The sequence below is a fragment of the Chiloscyllium plagiosum genome, unplaced genomic scaffold (assembly GCF_037043375.1).
Source record: "Chiloscyllium plagiosum isolate Xiang-an unplaced genomic scaffold, Cpla_swu_hap1 HiC_scaffold_10, whole genome shotgun sequence".
NCBI classification, from domain to species: domain Eukaryota; kingdom Metazoa; phylum Chordata; class Chondrichthyes; order Orectolobiformes; family Hemiscylliidae; genus Chiloscyllium; species Chiloscyllium plagiosum.
The window spans coordinates 56,387,472-56,400,798 of record NW_028270148.1 but is presented as its reverse complement, the minus strand read 5'-3'; the positions used below and the strand labels follow the sequence as shown (position 1 = coordinate 56,400,798).

The following is a 13,327-nucleotide window of genomic DNA, read 5'->3' as shown; positions in this document are numbered from 1 at the left end:
TTCTGAAGCTCATCTTTGGAGGCATGGAACTATAACATCTTTCCTCTTTACTTTGACTTCCATTGCTGCTATCCATGATCTAGGAATCTTCTCAATGTCCCGTGTTCTATTCTCTTTGTTTAGAATTGTAGCTTGGTATTTAACAAAAAACTCCTGTAATTCCAGATGGCTTCATAGAATCATAGAACCCCTACAGTGTGGAAGCAGGCTATTTGGCCCTTCAAGTCCATACTGACCCTTTGAAGAGCATTCCACCCAGATCCAAGCCCTTACCCTATCTCTGTACGGAGAAAGTGAGGACTGCAGATGCTGGAGATCAGAGTCGAGACTGTGGTGCTGGAAAAGCACAGCAGGTCAGGCAGCATCCGAGGAGCTGGAGAATTGATGTTTCTGGTTCCTGATAACAGGCTTATGCCTGAAATGTTGATTCTCCTGCTCCTCAAATGCTGCCTTATCTGCTATGCTTTTCCAGCAGAACACTCTTGACCCTATCCCTGTAACCCTGTATTTACTGTAGCTAACCCACCCAGCCTGCGCATCCCTGGGCACGATGTGCAACTTAGCATAGCCAATCCACCGAATCTGCACATCATTTTAAGATGGACAGATTGGCATTCAGAACAGAAGGACATCTGTTCCACAAGTTCTTCGCACACATTGCTCAGATCACAAGAGCATAGAATTCAGAGCAGATGTACACCCTTCAGTCCTGATGGTTGATCTTCTAATTCAACACTCTTTTTCTGCACGATCCTCATATTCATTGATCTATCGAATATATAGAAATGTATCCAATTAAAATTGGAACAATTTCAACAATTAAGCATTTACTGACTTCAGGGGCTGAGACTCCTGCCCCCTGGAGAAGGTAGATACTGGCAAAATGCAAACTACAATGAGACAAATGAGATGCAACACACTTCTGCCAATCTTCACCAGAGAGTAGAGGCAAGTCACTCCCCTGCCCCACTCCTCCACCCCATACCACACCCAAACATTAGCGCAGAACATATGTTGGAGCTAAGACATACAAGACTAAAATAATTTCTGTATTTAAAATTAAGGGTGTTTTTTGTAAAGCTCAATGAGTAAATGCTAAACTTGGATCAAATTCTATATACCGTATAAAGCATCAGTAGCCCCCAAAGGATCCATGAACAATTTTAAAGCATTGCGCCAAATGTAGATTTGTCAAGAATAAGATCTTCTTTCGGCCTCTTATTGAATGAATAGAGCCAATGAGGAAAGCCATACTGGTACTTTTGATTTCACTGGTATCCATTTGAGACCTTTAAACAGGCTATCTTTTTCTTTTTCCCCACCACCAAGAAAGGCATTTTAATTTCACACCCTGACAGAAAGTTGACTTAATTTGTTGCTGCCACAGCAACCACATCCACTCTCCTCTTTTAGATTAACAATAGTTTGGAGAGGAGTCATTTACTGGCAGGCCCTGAGATGCACTGTCTCCTGCTTTTATGCTTAAAGCTAGAAAGTAGAGCAAAAGATGAATAGGGTTTTGAAATCCATATTAGGGGGAAAATGGTGAGAGAATGAATCAGATAATGTCAGCGAGTCATCACGGGTTTCACCTTTCATTCTTTACTCAGCTCAGTGTTGTTTATCTGTGCCAACTGTTAAAGAGTCAAGTGTGGCAGGAGAAACTGATCAAAATGCCCAGGAGTAACCAGATCTAGGTCTTAGCCACATCAAGTATCATTCAAGCAAAGGACAGTCAGCCCTAAAGTCTGACCTTTATTTTCAGAAGAAGGCCTTGTGTTTATGTGAGTAATATACCACCCAATTTTCTATTTGGGATGCCATGGCAGAAAATTCATGCTGCACCTCGTGGGTACCACAAAACAGTTCTGCTATGCTACAATGGATCCATGGAGCCTTTATCTTTTGACAGGGATACTCTCGAAAGAAAAGAGTTGAGAAGTCCTGTTAAAAAAAAGGTAAAATATTTTTTCAATTTGCAATTGATTATCTTTTGTACTGGAGATAAACTTTAAAAAATATATAAATAAACAAGCTAATAACGCACAGTGGCTCAGTGGTTAGCACTGTTGCCTCACAGCGCCAGGGACTAGGTTTGATTCCAGCCTCGGGCAACTGTCTGTCTGAAGTTTGCACATTCTCCCTGTGTCTGTGTGGATTCTTCTGAGTGCTCTGAATTCCTCACACATCCAAAGATGTGCAGGTTAGGTGAATTGGCCTTGCTAAATTGCCCATAATGTTCAGGAATGTGTAGGCCAGGTGCATTAGTAGAGTGATACGGTTGGGGAATGAATCTGTGAGGGATACTCTTCAGAGGTTTAGTGTGGACTTGTTGGGCCAAATGGCCTGTTTCCACACTGTAGAGATTCTATGATTCAAATGGACAGATGAAGTTTGCAATCCCATATTAATTCAAAAATTACCATTAACTGTTAAAATATGTTAAAAATGACTATTTTCAACTTTCTTAATTCTGTGTTCTTTTCCTATTATTTACATTTCAATATTTTAGATGGAAATTTTAAAAACAAAAGTCATATTTAGTTTAATTTACTTTTATTTGTTGACTAAATAAGCTATAAGTATAATGACAAATCAATTATTTAATTGATAATTAACAGGGTTTCAAATATGCAAGTTCTTTCCTCAATGCGTTTTGACTGACCGTATTGTTTGTAAGCATGACACAAAGTGGTAAAGAAACGGTAGAAGCAAAAGAATTGACAAGTCAGTTCATTTTTGTTCAAGATTTTAAAATTACTTCAAACTTAAAATTAACAAAAGCTTCTTTCTTACAAGCTAAAATTGTAAATCTAAGTTGTGTTTGAAAAGATGTGTTAAAGGATTATCCTGTTTTATATTATAACCCATTCATGTTCTCAACTTCCCTTATTTCCTCCAATTCACTGATACGATGCAAAGCTTTGCTGTACACTCTGGCTGTGACTCATCAAAAATTAGTATAATGTGTGCACTCATTTTAATAAATATTTTCTCAAAGATATTATTTAAAATATGTGTATTCATAATTTGTAGAGTTGCTCAAGTAATTGCTTCTGTTATTGAATAATTGAATGAGCAGATCACTGCAATAAAACACGTACACCATGTTGAGTCTTTATCATCAACACCGCTACCACAGAACAAATATGATCTGATGGGGCTGGCATATGACTCTTATTAGGTAAAACAATCTAGAAGATTGGAATGCTTAAATTTTATGAATTGCATATAACAAAGAAATCCAAAACACATAGTCCACCATTGTTTTTGTTTGAGCATGGTGGCTGATGGTGGGAAATAAAATATGAATGGGTAATTTGAAATGTCAGTATGAAAAATATTAACGCATTTACAACTGGAAAACGTTTGGATCAGAGGAATACATTTTGAGTACTGTTCAAAAGTGATTTATCTGTTTCTATCTACAGACCAAATTAGGTGTATGCTTTAGTTGAATCAACTATATTACAATGAAATCAGTTTACATTAGGCTGTTTACAGAATCAATATAAGACCTGTTCATCTGTGTCATTTTACCACCCCTGCCATTCATTTCACTGTCTATATTCACTCCTCATTAAAGTTCTCCTCAACTGTTTGAAATCTATTTATGGATTATACTAGATTAAGCTTCACATAAAATATATTTAGCACAGTAAATGAGGATGTAAATATTTTTCTTTGCTTCATTATTTTATATTAATCCCCTTCTAAATGCCTCTGTCATGTTCACTATCTTCCAAGCATTTTGATCTGGAACTTGGCTGACCTCCAGTCGTGGCAGGTCTAAAGCTAAATACAACTGTTTGTTATAGCAAGTCATACTTCAGTTTTGTTTCCTTTTTATTGTGAATTAATGTACTCTTCCAAACTTGAAGCACTCTAGTTCAGTCTTAAGTCCAGTTAGCTCACTGATAAGAACATTAGATTGGATTAGATTAGATTACAGTGTGGAAACAGGCCCTTCCACCCAACAAGTCCACACCGACCCGCCAAAGCGCAACCCACCCATACCCCTACATTTACCCCTTACCTAACACTATGGGCAATTTAGCATGGCTAATTCACCTTACCTACACATCTTTGGACTGTGGGAGGAAACCGGAGCACCCGGAGGAAACCCACGCCGACACGGGGAGAACGTGCAAACTCCACACAGTCAGTCGCCTGAGGTGGGAATTGAACCCAGGTCTCTGGCGCTGTGAGGCAACAGTACTAACCACTGTGCCACCGTGCCGCCCACATTGTGCAGGATGATCCAGTATCAGGAGTTCAATCTCAACAATAGCTATGGTAGTTCTTGGAGGGATGTTTCCTTGCTGTTGGTCTTATTGTAGAATATACTGCTCAAGCAAAATAAGCTTGTCTTTTCCCTAATGGAGAGAGGCCAATCGACTCATGTGCCCTATGGACTAGGCTAATTACCTTAGTCTAGATTAGAGTGGTGCTGGAAAAGCACAGCAGGTCAGGCAGCATCTGAGGAGCAGGAAAATCAATGTTTCGGGCAAAAGCCCTTCATCAGGAATAGAGGCAGGTTGCCTGCAGAGTGGAGAGATAAATTACCTTATCCGAGTTTAAAATACTCTTTTTATTGTGTCTGGCAGTATAGGCTTGTTAAGGGGACAAACTATTTACCAGCACCTTCTGGTGACATTCTATCTTCCGAGAAGGTGGCATTTTCCTGCACTGCTAGAAACAAACATACATTTCTATTCTATTTATATTCCCTTTCAGGCAGTGAGTTGGAGACCTTCATCCCAGTCTGGCTAATACAAATTGCCTTCAACTCCCTTCTAATCTTCTGCCATTTATTTTCAGTCTTTGCCTCTTGGTTTAATGTTCACTGCTGAGGAAAATAGGCTTTTTAAAAAATTTATCCAGACCCATCATAATTTTATAACCTCAATTAAATCTCCCCTTAGTTTCCTGAATTCTAGAGAAAATAACTCCAGCCTCCCAATCTTTCTTCATAGTTAAAATTGTCCATTTCTGGCAACATTCTCATAAAAGTTAATGTTAAAAGTACAGACTGACTAGTAAAAGTTGCATGACATTTTTCAATTCTGATTCATCTTGAAGAAATAGCATCAGTCCAAGCCTGCCTGTTATTTATCCTTATTTCTCCACCTTCTACTGTACTAGAGGCATTTCAAATTATGTGCAACTATTTTGAGAAATGTTAAAACATAAATCGAATTATGTTTTCAAAGGATTGGTTATGTGATCAGTAGTTATTTCACAATGGTGTTTATTTTGTTCCGGTCAAATACTTGGGAATGATGTGTGAAAATAAAGTAAGGGCAGTAAAATATCCCATTTAATTTTCAAAGAATCTTACTCTGTATCTATCTGTACAATATTGTGTGATGATGCTGAAATTAGATTAGATTACATTACAGTGTGGAAACAGGCCCTTCGGCCCAACAAGTCCACACCGACCCGCCGAAGCGCAACCCCCATACCCCTACACTTACCCCTTACCTAACACTACGGGCAATTTAGCATGGCCAATTCACCTGACCTGCACATCTTTGGACTGTGGGAGGAAACTGGAGCACCCGGAGGAAACCCACGCAGACACGGGGAGAACGTGCAAACTCCACACAGTCAGTCGCCTGAGGCGGGAATTGAACCCGGGTCTCAGGCGCTGTGAGGCAGCAGTGCTAACCACTGTGCCACCCACATGCATATCTGAGATCTGAAATGCAATTTTCATCTTTTGAGAATACACTGGATCCAGATTGGGTTGTCTTGTGAGCAGGAGAAAGTGAGGACTGCAGAGGCTGGAGATCAGAAAGGAAAAGTGTGGTGCTCCAAAAGCACAGCAGGTCAGGCACTGTGTGTGTTTTGGGGGGAGCAGGGGTGGTGTTGGAAGGAGAGGCTGTGAGATAAATAGGAGGTGGGAGAAGGTAGCAGGGATAGCGATAGGTGGGGGTGATGGTGATTGGGTGGAGCAGATAGGTGGGAAGGAAAATGGTCAGGTAGGACAGTTCACGGTGGCAGTGCCAAGTTGGAGGGTTGGATCTGAGATGAATTGGAGAGAGTGGAGATGAGAAAACTGGTGAAATTGTATTGCGAGCATCCAATACAATAAGTAATTTTTGTGCTGTTTTAATCGTGTGAAAGTAGAGAAAGCTTAATCAACATCATTATATATGCAGCAAAGTCATTGGATTCCATGCAACAGCTCTCCATTTTGGGCATCTAGCATCGACATCACTTAATTCATGTCAAATCCAACAAATTAAATGCAATACAAAGTTCAATTCTCGTTCAATGCAATTACCTGAGCCTCAAAAGAGCAAGAAATCCTTATAAAAGTGAATTTATAGCAGCTTTCTAAAGCAAAAATGCCCCATAGCAAGGCAAATAATAGGAAATGTATGGAAAAAGGGAGGAAGAAACTGCAAGTTAAAGTGATAAGGATGGAAAGAAAAGGAGTACATGCATATCACTTGGTGTTCCCTCTAACTCTGAGGTTGACACAATTCCTTGCTTTTATCCATGTTTATGTCTTGGTAGAAGTAAATCATTAAAATCTTTGACAGAAAGTATTGAACATTAGGCAAATATAACAATAAAAATAACTTAAGTTGAAGATCAATGTAATATTTGGATTACCAGAAAAAAATTAATGAGCACAATGATGATTAAATCAGTTTTGGAAATGTGAATATTAACATTATAATATTTTGATCTAAGACAGTTATTTTTGATCACTGTGATTTTCCACTTTGGAAAGTGTTTCATCATTTGTAACAGCATGACATCAAACAACAAGCCCTGTCAACCTTTGTAATGACTGAGGGTCTTTTTATTCATTCACAGATTGTGAGTATTGTTGGTTAGATCAACATGTATTGCCCATCCATAATTGTTCAAAGGAAGTGATGGTGATTCACCTTCTTGAAGTATTGTAGTACTTGTGTAGGTACATTTTTGGTGTTATTAGGAAAGAAGTTCCAGGATGTTGATCCAACCACAGCAAAGATATGGCACAATAACTCCAAGTCAAGATGGCGTGTGTGACTTGGAGGGAAACGTATAAGTAGTACTGCTCCCATACTCTTGTCCTTCTAGGTGGTAGACACTGTGGACTTGAAAGGTGTGATTGAAAGAGGTTTGGTGTAGTGTTGTAGTGTATCTTAGAGTTAACAATGCAGCTGTCATTATGGATTGTTCATGAGAGAAGTGAATTTCGATGGTGTGGATGGGGTGCCAATGAAACAGGCTACTTTGTGCTGGGTAGTATCAAACTTCTTTAGTATTCTTGGAGCCGCCAGGCAAGTTTAAGGTATTCCGTTCCACTCCTGAATTGTGCTATGGAACTGGTGGCTGTGAATTGGGAAAATGGGAGGTTAATAACTTACTAGTTTCTCTGACCTGCTCTTGTTGTCACAGTATTTAAATGACTGGTCTAATTCAGTTTCTGGTCAATGTAATCTCCAAGGGGATGTTTCAATAATGACTATGCCATTGAATCTTAAGCAGAGATGGCTAAATTCTCATTTGTTTGAGGTGGTCATTATCTGGAACTGTGTGGCATAACTGTATTTGTCATTGATCAATCTAAGCCTGAATGTTATACAGATATTAGCCAAAAGTGAGGACTGCAGATGATGGAGCTCAGAGTCATGAGTGTAGTGCTGGAAAAGCACAGCAGGTCAGGCAGCATCCGAGAAGCAGGAGAATTGGGAATAACCTCCGCCTCCGCCGTATCTGCTCCCAGGAGGACCAATTCCACCACAGAACACACCAGATGGTCTCCTTCTTCAAAAACCACAATTTCCCCTCCCAATCCAAGTGACGTTTTTGGAGCCTCGGTTGCTATTGATGGAGTAACCTATGGTACAGGACTGCCAGCAGCAAAAAACTTACAAAGAATAAAGCTGGTATTTATTGTTTTACTAAAAATGAGCTTTCCTTAATTTTTCACAGAAGATCATCAGATTCCATGAAGAGAGCCTATTCAATTTGATCCATGCAGAATACATGCTCTTGCCAGAGCATGATGGTGTAAATCATCCTTCCTGGCACCTTTTCCAGCTAGAAGCTAACTTCGGTATAAAATATTTATTGCTCTTGTCCTAAATTTGTACTTGACAACTCTAAACTTGTACTTTTTGCCCATCTGTACTGGTATAATTGAAATGTAGTTCTGCAGGGATTTTTTGCTAGTTTTTTCCTATCTGATCATCAGCAGCTTTTGCAATGTCCAGGCATCTGTTTGTCTTTCCAGGAACGACAAATGTCAGCATCCAATTTCACCTTAAGTTAATCACTGTATTCTTGCCTGAAGCCATCCTATCCCACAGCTGAGTAGACATTCCTGTAGATATCTGGAACCATAAGCCTGAGCTTTTATATCTCCTCCCTCATCAAGCGATGCTGAAACCATTTGTGGCATTTCTATTTTAATCTGTGCTGAGACAATCTAATTCAGTATGTAGTGAAACTAAACCTTTGAGAATCTCCAGTTCAATCACTCAGTCTAAACCATTGAGCCACTGCAGGAGCATTTTAGTAAAACGTAAATGTTGAATCCCAACAACTCTCATTTGGAATTGGTTGCAGTAGGACTGAGAATGTGATGTTTTAAAATGAGAATGTGAGCAACCAAATGTGACCCATACTTTGGATAGGTCTTAGCTAGTGTACTGTGTGCAGTTCTGGTCATGACACTATAAGAAAAATGTTAGAGTGGAAGAGATTCACCAGAGCATTGCCTGGTTTGGAGTATTTTAGCTATGGAGAGAGAGGTTGGACAAACTCTGGTTGTTTTCTTAAGAGCAAATATGGCCGTGAGGAGAACCTGATTGAGCATAAGGTTGAGGGGCATAGACAGGGTGCATAGGAAGCGCTGTTCCCTAGAGTCAGTAATGAGAGGCTATAATTTTAAGGTGAAGAGCAGGACATTTAGAGGGAATATGAGGAAAGGCTTTCTTTTTAATCCATTGTATACTGGGAATCAAATGCAATGCTTGACAGGTTCTTAGGAAATGTAACCTCATAAAAAACAAACTCGAAATTAAACCTTTGCAAAGTTCGTGGATGAGCACTAGAAATGTCATAACATTCAAAGCTCTGAGCCAAAAAGTGGCATTGGTGTATATAGGTCAGCACTGATCTGATGGGCTGAAGGGCCTCTTCTATGCTGTACAACTCAGTAAAAGAAACAGGGAAGTAACGTTGGTATTTATTTATCGAAAATGTCCACAGTTTTTGGTACGTTACCATATTTGCTTACTTAATTCCACATTTACTTAATACCTTGGATAGGATAAATAGACAAAGTCTTTTTGGGAGAGTCCAGAACTAGAGGGCATAGGTTGAGGGTGAAAGGGGAAAAATATCAAAGAGACCAAAGGAGCAACTTTTTCACACAGAAGGTGGTCTGTGTATGGAATGAGCTGCCAGAGGAAGTGGTGGAGGTTGGTACAATTGCAACATTTAAAAGGCATTTGGATGGATATATGAATAGAAAGGGTTTGGAGGGATATGGGCCGGGTACTGGCAGGTGGACTAGATTGGGTTGGGGATATCTGGTCAGCATGGATGGGTTGGACCGAAAGGACTGTTTCCATCATGTACATCTCTATGACTCTATACTTGATGATGCCCTCCACCACATCTCGGTAAAAACAATGACTGCAGATGCTGGAAACCAGATTCTGGATTAGAGGGGTGCTGGAAAAGCACAGCAGTTCAGACAGCATCCGAGGAGCAGTAAAATCGACTTTTCGGGCAAAAGCCCTTCATCAGGAATACAGGCAGAGTGCCTGAAGGGTGGAGAGATAGATGAGAGGAGGGTGAAGGTGGGGGTGGGGGGAAAGTAGCATAGAGTACAATAGGGATTCCGTGTTCCCAATTCCTCTGCCTCCACCGTATCTGCTCCCAGGAGGACCAGTTCCACCACAAAACACACCAGATGGCCTCCTTCCTTAGAGACCACAATTTCTCTTCCCATGTGGTTAAAGATGCCCTCCAACGCATCTCGTCAACATCCCATACCTTCGCCCTCAGAACCCACCCCTCCAACCGTAACAAGGACAGAACGCTCCTGGTGCTCACCTTCCACCCTACCAACCTTCTCATAAACCAAATCATCCGCCGACATTTCTGCCATCTCCAAACAGACCCCACGACCAGGGATATATTTCCCTCCCCACCCCTTTCCGCCTTCCACAAAGACCATTCCCTCCGTGACTACCTGGTCAGGTCCACGCTCCCCTACAACCCACCCTCCTGTCCTGGCACCTCTCCCTGCTACCGCAGGAATTGCAAAACCTGCGCCCACACCTCCTCCCTCACCTCCATCCAAGGCCCTAAAGGAGCCTTCCACATCCATCAAAGCTTTACCTGCACATCCACCAATATCATTTATTGTATCCGTTGCTCCCGATGCGGTCTCCTCTACAATGGGGAGACTGGACGCCTCCTAGCAGAGTGCTTTAGGGAACATCTCTGGGACACCCGCACCAATCAACCACACCGCCCCGTGGCCCAACATTTCAACTCCCCCTCCCACTCTGCTGAGAACATGGAGGTCCTAGTCCTCCTTCATCACCGCTCCCTCACCACCCGACGCCTGGAGGAAGAATGCCTCATCTTCCGCCTTGGAACACTTCAACTCCAGGGCATCAATGTGGACTTCAACAGTTTCCTCATTTCCCCTTCCCCCACCTCACCCCAGTTCTAAACTTCCAGCTCAGCACTGTCCCCATGACTTGTCCTACCTGCCCATTTTCCTTTCCACCTATCCACTCCACCCTCCTCCCTGACCTATCACCTTCATCCCTTCCCCCACTCACCTATTGTACTCTATGCTACTTTCTCCGCAACCCCATCCTACTCTCATTTATCTCTCCACCCTGCAGGCACTCTACCTGTATTCCTGATGAAGGGCTTTTGCCCGAATCGTCGATTTTACTGCTCCTCAGATGCTGCCTGAACTGCTGTGCTTTTCCAGCACCACTCTAATCCATGACATCTCATCCACTTGCCGCAACTCCACCCTCAAATCCCACCCGTCCAACCGCAACAATGACAGAACCGCCTTGGTCCTCACCTTCCACCCCACCAACCTCTGTATCTATTGCATCATCCTCCACCATTTTCGCTACTACAAACAGGCCCCACCAACAGAGATACATTTCCCTTCCCTCCCCTATCGCTTTCCATAAAGACCATTCCCTCCGTGACTGTCTTGTCAGGTTCAAGCCCTCCACCAACCAACCCTCCCTTCCCGGCACCTTCCCCTGCAACCGCAGAAATTGCAAAATCTGTGCTCACATCTGCCCCCTCACCTCCATCCAAGGCCCCAAAGGAGCCTTCCGCATCCATCAGAGTTTTATCTGCACTTCCACAAGTCATTTACTGTATGTTGCTCCCGATGCAGTCTCCTCTATATTGAGGAGACAGGACGCCAACTTGCAGTGCACTTCAGAGAACACCTCCAGGACACCCGCACCAACCAACCTCACCACCCTGTGGCTGAACACTTTAACTCCCCCTCCCACTCCATCAGTGCCATGCAGGTCCTGGGCCTCCTCTATCGCCACACCCTAACCACCCGACGGCTGGTGGAAGCGCACCTGATCTTCTGCTTCAGGACCCTTCAACCCCATGACATCAATATGCATTTCACTGGTTTGCTCATTTCCCCTCCCCCCACCTTATCCCAGTTCCAACCTTTCAACTTGGCGCCACCCTCATGACTTGTCCTACCTGTCCATCTTCCTTCCCATCTATCCACTCCAGCCTCCACTCTGATCTATCACCATCACCCCCACCTGCATCTACCTATCGCACTCTCAGCTACCTTCTCCCCAGCTCCACCCCTCTCCCATTTATCTCTCCACCCCTTCCGCTCACAAGCCTCATTCCTGATGAAAGATGTTTGTCCGACACGTCAATTCTCCTGCTTCTTGGATGCTGCCTGACCTGCTGTGCTTTTACAGCACCACACTCTCAATGTTTGACGGATATTGTTAGGCATAGGCCATTTCAGTATCCAAGGATAATGACCATGCTGATGGAGTGCAATAATGATCAAACATCCCATTCTGAAGGGCATTGATGGAGCAGCTGGAGATGGTTGGACTCTAGACACCTCCCTCAAACCTTTGCAGTGATGTTTTAGGACTTGGATATTTGATCTTCAGCAAGCAAAATCATCTTCTCTTGTGCTAAGTATGGTTTATACCAGTCGAGAGTTTTCGCTGAATCCCCATTGATACTAGTATTGTTGGGGTCCTTGGTTCCATACTTAGTCAAATGCTGTATTGATGTTAAGGTTAAATGCTCATGCAGTATATAGGTCTGAAAGGGATATGATTTGATTATCTGCCAGGGTACTACCACTGTGTGGAAATAACAGCAACTTGGACAGATTAAAGAAGGAATCTTTAGGAAACAAACCGAAGACTAGTTTGGTCTGAACAGTCTCTATAGTAATATTTTCTGCATTCATATCATCTGTAAATAGTTCCAGTAATGCAGTAAACTTCATTCTATTTACTTAACAAGAATCATCCAAAAGAACCAGAAACATAGCCATCCTGATCCAAACGAGATCACTTTGGGCTTGAAGGAACCAACAATCAATTCTCGCTTCGCTTATGAAGTTCTGTTCGTTTGTCCACATTTGGATGAAGGTCGTGGGTCAAAGTATGACAGAGGATATAGAACTAAGCCTCCTCCTTTTCTAACTCTGCATCAAGGGCCGTAATATGTACTGGATTTAGGCAAAACATGGATGAGAATAGTGCACCATTTGTCCAGGTTGCCACTGAATTATGTTTGGAAATGTACCCTTTTAATTTTGCTTGTGGCAAATACAAGGGCCAGCATTTTATTGTTGCTCAACAATGTCCTTTTAAAAGTGCATCTGACACAGCTGAGATACCTTTGAACAGTTTGCCCAGTTTATGCTTCCTCTGGATACATGAATGTATGTTCAACATTGCATTTCCAGGACAACATCTTATTGTTTGCATATTACTCCTTTTTAGAATTGGATTTACTGGTTTCTGCTGACTAATTGTCACCTATATCAGTTTAGGTAGTGTATTCAGATGGTTCTGGTATTGTATTGTGTCCCAATATAGTTTTCCACTCTCAGTTGTATGTGCATCATAGAATTATTTTAAAATGTATGTCTCAGATCCATTTACTACTTATGCATTCCAATAGTACAGAAATTCCCGTTTTAGCACCTTCCACCTCTTCTGAATTTATCTCTTGAGCTATGATCGTTATCTCAGGAAATATTATGAAAACAATGCATTAATCATTAATGGCTTGTTAATTTGGCTCGTTTATG

The 13,327-nt window shown here is 41.9% G+C and overlaps 1 protein-coding gene across 33 annotated transcripts in view; it reads left to right on the top strand.

The window, feature by feature from the left end:
• Positions 1-13,327, top strand: part of nrxn1a (neurexin 1a) — a 1,876,207-nt gene that overhangs the window by 1,807,861 nt on the left and 55,019 nt on the right. The window lies entirely within an intron of this gene.